The sequence below is a fragment of the Dendropsophus ebraccatus genome, unplaced genomic scaffold (assembly GCF_027789765.1).
Source record: "Dendropsophus ebraccatus isolate aDenEbr1 unplaced genomic scaffold, aDenEbr1.pat pat_scaffold_133_ctg1, whole genome shotgun sequence".
Lineage (NCBI taxonomy): Eukaryota > Metazoa > Chordata > Amphibia > Anura > Hylidae > Dendropsophus > Dendropsophus ebraccatus.
The window spans coordinates 134,845-142,776 of record NW_027208760.1 but is presented as its reverse complement, the minus strand read 5'-3'; positions in this window follow the sequence as shown (position 1 = coordinate 142,776).

Genomic DNA, 7,932 nt, shown 5'->3' with positions numbered 1-7,932 from the left:
GGTCCCCCCTGGGCACCGCAGACCTAAGCTTGTTTAACTCCTACCTCTTAAAGGGACCGAGAAAAAATGACCTTTTCTGCACTCCAATGTAAGTCAATGGGGCGATTTTTTGGCTATGTGCTAGAAATGAAATGCAGTGCGGATTGGATGACAGGCACCCTAGGCACCCAGGATCAGCTTTAGTTTCACGTGTATCTCTTAAGCCGGCAGAGAAAACCCACCTAATATGCGCTCCACACAATTGAATAGAGACGCCATTGATTTTCTATGGGAATTGCAGAAATGACTTCTAAGCCTCAAAATAATGACTTTTTTTCCTAAGGTGGTAGGAATGAAACTCAGTGCGGGCTGGATGGGGTCCCCCCTGGGCACCGCAGACCTAAGCTTGTTTAACTCCTACCTCTTAAAGGGACCGAGAAAAAATGTTCTTTTCTGCACTCCAATGTAAGTCAATGGGGCGATTTTTTGGCTATGTGCTAGAAATGAAATGCAGTGCGGATTGGATGACAGGCACCCTAGGCACCCAGAATCGGCTTTAGTTTCACGTGTATCTCTTAAGCCGGCAGAGAAAACCCACCTGATATGCGCTCCACACAATTGAATAGAGACGCCGTTGATTTTCTATGGGAATTGCAGAAATGACTTCTAAGCCTCAAAATAATGACTTTTTTTCCTAAGGTGGTAGGAATGAAACTCAGTGCGGGCTGGATGGGGTCCCCCCTGGGCACCGCAGACCTAAGCTTGTTTAACTCCTACCTCTTAAAGGGACCGAGAAAAAATGACCTTTTCTGCACTCCAATGTAAGTCAATGGGGCGATTTTTTGGCTATGTGCTAGAAATGAAATGCAGTGCGGATTGGATGACAGGCACCCTAGGCACCCAGGATCAGCTTTAGTTTCACGTGTATCTCTTAAGCCGGCAGAGAAAACCCACCTAATATGCGCTCCACACAATTGAATAGAGACGCCATTGATTTTCTATGGGAATTGCAGAAATGACTTCTAAGCCTCAAAATAATGACTTTTTTTCCTAAGGTGGTAGGAATGAAACTCAGTGCGGGCTGGATGGGGTCCCCCCTGGGCACCGCAGACCTAAGCTTGTTTAACTCCTACCTCTTAAAGGGACCGAGAAAAAATGTTCTTTTCTGCACTCCAATGTAAGTCAATGGGGCGATTTTTTGGCTATGTGCTAGAAATGAAATGCAGTGCGGATTGGATGACAGGCACCCTAGGCACCCAGGATCGGCTTTAGTTTCACGTGTATCTCTTAAGCCGGCAGAGAAAACCCACCTGATATGCGCTCCACACAATTGAATAGAGACGCCGTTGATTTTCTATGGGAATTGCAGAAATGACTTCTAAGCCTCAAAATAATGACTTTTTTTCCTAAGGTGGTAGGAATGAAACTCAGTGCGGGCTGGATGGGGTCCCCCCTGGGCACCGCAGACCTAAGCTTGTTTAACTCCTACCTCTTAAAGGGACCGAGAAAAAATGACCTTTTCTGCACTCCAATGTAAGTCAATGGGGCGATTTTTTGGCTATGTGCTAGAAATGAAATGCAGTGCGGATTGGATGACAGGCACCCTAGGCACCCAGGATCGGCTTTAGTTTCACGTGTATCTCTTAAGCCGGCAGAGAAAACCCACCTGATATGCGCTCCACACAATTGAATAGAGACGCCGTTGATTTTCTATGGGAATTGCAGAAATGACTTCTAAGCCTCAAAATAATGACTTTTTTTCCTAAGGTGGTAGGAATGAAACTCAGTGCGGGCTGGATGGGGTCCCCCCTGGGCACCGCAGACCTAAGCTTGTTTAACTCCTACCTCTTAAAGGGACCGAGAAAAAATGACCTTTTCTGCACTCCAATGTAAGTCAATGGGGCGATTTTTTGGCTATGTGCTAGAAATGAAATGCAGTGCGGATTGGATGACAGGCACCCTAGGCACCCAGGATCGGCTTTAGTTTCACGTGTATCTCTTAAGCCGGCAGAGAAAACCCACCTGATATGCGCTCCACACAATTGAATAGAGACGCCGTTGATTTTCTATGGGAATTGCAGAAATGACTTCTAAGCCTCAAAATAATGACTTTTTTTCCTAAGGTGGTAGGAATGAAACTCAGTGCGGGCTGGATGGGGTCCCCCCTGGGCACCGCAGACCTAAGCTTGTTTAACTCCTACCTCTTAAAGGGACCGAGAAAAAATGACCTTTTCTGCACTCCAATGTAAGTCAATGGGGCGATTTTTTGGCTATGTGCTAGAAATGAAATGCAGTGCGGATTGGATGACAGGCACCCTAGGCACCCAGGATCGGCTTTAGTTTCACGTGTATCTCTTAAGCCGGCAGAGAAAACCCACCTGATATGCGCTCCACACAATTGAATAGAGACGCCGTTGATTTTCTATGGGAATTGCAGAAATGACTTCTAAGCCTCAAAATAATGACTTTTTTTCCTAAGGTGGTAGGAATGAAACTCAGTGCGGGCTGGATGGGGTCCCCCCTGGGCACCGCAGACCTAAGCTTGTTTAACTCCTACCTCTTAAAGGGACCGAGAAAAAATGACCTTTTCTGCACTCCAATGTAAGTCAATGGGGCGATTTTTTGGCTATGTGCTAGAAATGAAATGCAGTGCGGATTGGATGACAGGCACCCTAGGCACCCAGGATCGGCTTTAGTTTCACGTGTATCTCTTAAGCCGGCAGAGAAAACCCACCTGATATGCGCTCCACACAATTGAATAGAGACGCCAGTTGATTTTCTATGGGAATTGCAGAAATGACTTCTAAGCCTCAAAATAATGACTTTTTTTCCTAAGGTGGTAGGAATGAAACTCAGTGCGGGCTGGATGGGGTCCCCCCTGGGCACCGCAGACCTAAGCTTGTTTAACTCCTACCTCTTAAAGGGACCGAGAAAAAATGTACCTTTTCTGCACTCCAATGTAAGTCAATGGGGCGATTTTTTGGCTATGTGCTAGAAATGAAATGCAGTGCGGATTGGATGACAGGCACCCTAGGCACCCAGGATCGGCTTTAGTTTCACGTGTATCTCTTAAGCCGGCAGAGAAAACCCACCTGATATGCGCTCCACACAATTGAATAGAGACGCCGTTGATTTTCTATGGGAATTGCAGAAATGACTTCTAAGCCTCAAAATAATGACTTTTTTTCCTAAGGTGGTAGGAATGAAACTCAGTGCGGGCTGGATGGGGTCCCCCCTGGGCACCGCAGACCTAAGCTTGTTTAACTCCTACCTCTTAAAGGGACCGAGAAAAAATGACCTTTTCTGCACTCCAATGTAAGTCAATGGGGCGATTTTTTGGCTATGTGCTAGAAATGAAATGCAGTGCGGATTGGATGACAGGCACCCTAGGCACCCAGGATCAGGCTTTAGTTTCACGTGTATCTCTTAAGCCGGCAGAGAAAACCCACCTGAATATGCGCTCCACACAATTGAATAGAGACGCCGTTGATTTTCTATGGGAATTGCAGAAATGACTTCTAAGCCTCAAAATAATGACTTTTTTTCCTAAGGTGGTAGGAATGAAACTCAGTGCGGGCTGGATGGGGTCCCCCCTGGGCACCGCAGACCTAAGCTTGTTTAACTCCTACCTCTTAAAGGGACCGAGAAAAAATGACCTTTTCTGCACTCCAATGTAAGTCAATGGGGCGATTTTTTGGCTATGTGCTAGAAATGAAATGCAGTGCGGATTGGATGACAGGCACCCTAGGCACCCAGGATCAGCTTTAGTTTCACGTGTATCTCTTAAGCCGGCAGAGAAAACCCACCTAATATGCGCTCCACACAATTGAATAGAGACGCCATTGATTTTCTATGGGAATTGCAGAAATGACTTCTAAGCCTCAAAATAATGACTTTTTTTCCTAAGGTGGTAGGAATGAAACTCAGTGCGGGCTGGATGGGGTCCCCCCTGGGCACCGCAGACCTAAGCTTGTTTAACTCCTACCTCTTAAAGGGACCGAGAAAAAATGTACTTTTCTGCACTCCAATGTAAGTCAATGGGGCGATTTTTTGGCTATGTGCTAGAAATGAAATGCAGTGCGGATTGGATGACAGGCACCCTAGGCACCCAGGATCAGCTTTAGTTTCACGTGTATCTCTTAAGCCGGCAGAGAAAACCCACCTGATATGCGCTCCACACAATTGAATAGAGACGCCAGTTGATTTTCTCTGGGAATTGCAGAAATGACTTCTAAGCCTCAAAATAATGACTTTTTTTCCTAAGGTGGTAGGAATGAAACTCAGTGCGGGCTGGATGGGGTCCCCCCTGGGCACCGCAGACCTAAGCTTGTTTAACTCCTACCTCTTAAAGGGACCGAGAAAAAATGACCTTTTCTGCACTCCAATGTAAGTCAATGGGGCGATTTTTTGGCTATGTGCTAGAAATGAAATGCAGTGCGGATTGGATGACAGGCACCCTAGGCACCCAGGATCGGCTTTAGTTTCACGTGTATCTCTTAAGCCGGCAGAGAAAACCCACCTGATATGCGCTCCACACAATTGAATAGAGACGCCGTTGATTTTCCATGGGAATTGCAGAAATGACTTCTAAGCCTCAAAATAATGACTTTTTTTCCTAAGGTGGTAGGAATGAAACTCAGTGCGGGCTGGATGGGGTCCCCCCTGGGCACCGCAGACCTAAGCTTGTTTAACTCCTACCTCTTAAAGGGACCGAGAAAAAATGACCTTTTCTGCACTCCAATGTAAGTCAATGGGGCGATTTTTTGGCTATGTGCTAGAAATGAAATGCAGTGCGGATTGGATGACAGGCACCCTAGGCACCCAGGATCGGCTTTAGTTTCACGTGTATCTCTTAAGCCGGCAGAGAAAACCCACCTGATATGCGCTCCACACAATTGAATAGAGACGCCGTTGATTTTCTATGGGAATTGCAGAAATGACTTCTAAGCCTCAAAATAATGACTTTTTTTCCTAAGGTGGTAGGAATGAAACTCAGTGCGGGCTGGATGGGGTCCCCCCTGGGCACCGCAGACCTAAGCTTGTTTAACTCCTACCTCTTAAAGGGACCGAGAAAAAATGACCTTTTCTGCACTCCAATGTAAGTCAATGGGGCGATTTTTTGGCTATGTGCTAGAAATGAAATGCAGTGCGGATTGGATGACAGGCACCCTAGGCACCCAGGATCACGTGTATCTCTTAAGCCGGCAGAGAAAACCCACCTGATATGCGCTCCACACAATTGAATAGAGACGCCGTTGATTTTCTATGGGAATTGCAGAAATGACTTCTAAGCCTCAAAATAATGACTTTTTTTCCTAAGGTGGTAGGAATGAAACTCAGTGCGGGCTGGATGGGGTCCCCCCTGGGCACCGCAGACCTAAGCTTGTTTAACTCCTACCTCTTAAAGGGACCGAGAAAAAATGACCTTTTCTGCACTCCAATGTAAGTCAATGGGGCGATTTTTTGGCTATGTGCTAGAAATGAAATGCAGTGCGGATTGGATGACAGGCACCCTAGGCACCCAGGATCAGCTTTAGTTTCACGTGTATCTCTTAAGCCGGCAGAGAAAACCCACCTGAATATGCGCTCCACACAATTGAATAGAGACGCCATTGATTTTCTATGGGAATTGCAGAAATGACTTCTAAGCCTCAAAATAATGACTTTTTTTCCTAAGGTGGTAGGAATGAAACTCAGTGCGGGCTGGATGGGGTCCCCCCTGGGCACCGCAGACCTAAGCTTGTTTAACTCCTACCTCTTAAAGGGACCGAGAAAAAATGACCTTTTCTGCACTCCAATGTAAGTCAATGGGGCGATTTTTTGGCTATGTGCTAGAAATGAAATGCAGTGCGGATTGGATGACAGGCACCCTAGGCACCCAGGATCGGCTTTAGTTTCACGTGTATCTCTTAAGCCGGCAGAGAAAACCCACCTGATATGCGCTCCACACAATTGAATAGAGACGCCGTTGATTTTCTATGGGAATTGCAGAAATGACTTCTAAGCCTCAAAATAATGACTTTTTTTCCTAAGGTGGTAGGAATGAAACTCAGTGCGGGCTGGATGGGGTCCCCCCTGGGCACCGCAGACCTAAGCTTGTTTAACTCCTACCTCTTAAAGGGACCGAGAAAAAATGACCTTTTCTGCACTCCAATGTAAGTCAATGGGGCGATTTTTTGGCTATGTGCTAGAAATGAAATTCAGTGCGGATTGGATGACAGGCACCCTAGGCACCCAGGATCGGCTTTAGTTTCACGTGTATCTCTTAAGCCGGCAGAGAAAACCCACCTGATATGCGCTCCACACAATTGAATAGAGACGCCGTTGATTTTCTATGGGAATTGCAGAAATGACTTCTAAGCCTCAAAATAATGACTTTTTTTCCTAAGGTGGTAGGAATGAAACTCAGTGCGGGCTGGATGGGGTCCCCCCTGGGCACCGCAGACCTAAGCTTGTTTAACTCCTACCTCTTAAAGGGACCGAGAAAAAATGACCTTTTCTGCACTCCAATGTAAGTCAATGGGGCGATTTTTTGGCTATGTGCTAGAAATGAAATTCAGTGCGGATTGGATGACAGGCACCCTAGGCACCCAGGATCGGCTTTAGTTTCACGTGTATCTCTTAAGCCGGCAGAGAAAACCCACCTGATATGCGCTCCACACAATTGAATAGAGACGCCGTTGATTTTCCATGGGAATTGCAGAAATGACTTCTAAGCCTCAAAATAATGACTTTTTTTCCTAAGGTGGTAGGAATGAAACTCAGTGCGGGCTGGATGGGGTCCCCCCTGGGCACCGCAGACCTAAGCTTGTTTAACTCCTACCTCTTAAAGGGACCGAGAAAAAATGACCTTTTCTGCACTCCAATGTAAGTCAATGGGGCGATTTTTTGGCTATGTGCTAGAAATGAAATTCAGTGCGGATTGGATGACAGGCACCCTAGGCACCCAGGATCGGCTTTAGTTTCACGTGTATCTCTTAAGCCGGCAGAGAAAACCCACCTGATATGCGCTCCACACAATTGAATAGAGACGCCGTTGATTTTCTATGGGAATTGCAGAAATGACTTCTAAGCCTCAAAATAATGACTTTTTTTCCTAAGGTGGTAGGAATGAAACTCAGTGCGGGCTGGATGGGGTCCCCCCTGGGCACCGCAGACCTAAGCTTGTTTAACTCCTACCTCTTAAAGGGACCGAGAAAAAATGACCTTTTCTGCACTCCAATGTAAGTCAATGGGGCGATTTTTTGGCTATGTGCTAGAAATGAAATTCAGTGCGGATTGGATGACAGGCACCCTAGGCACCCAGGATCGGCTTTAGTTTCACGTGTATCTCTTAAGCCGGCAGAGAAAACCCACCTGATATGCGCTCCACACAATTGAATAGAGACGCCGTTGATTTTCTATGGGAATTGCAGAAATGACTTCTAAGCCTCAAAATAATGACTTTTTTTCCTAAGGTGGTAGGAATGAAACTCAGTGCGGGCTGGATGGGGTCCCCCTGGGCACCGCAGACCTAAGCTTGTTTAACTCCTACCTCTTAAAGGGACCGAGAAAAAATGACCTTTTCTGCACTCCAATGTAAGTCAATGGGGCGATTTTTTGGCTATGTGCTAGAAATGAAATTCAGTGCGGATTGGATGACAGGCACCCTAGGCACCCAGGATCGGCTTTAGTTTCACGTGTATCTCTTAAGCCGGCAGAGAAAACCCACCTGATATGCGCTCCACACAATTGAATAGAGACGCCGTTGATTTTCTATGGGAATTGCAGAAATGACTTCTAAGCCTCAAAATAATGACTTTTTTTCCTAAGGTGGTAGGAATGAAACTCAGTGCGGGCTGGATGGGGTCCCCCCTGGGCACCGCAGACCTAAGCTTGTTTAACTCCTACCTCTTAAAGGGACCGAGAAAAAATGACCTTTTCTGCACTCCATTGTAAGTCAATGGGGCGATT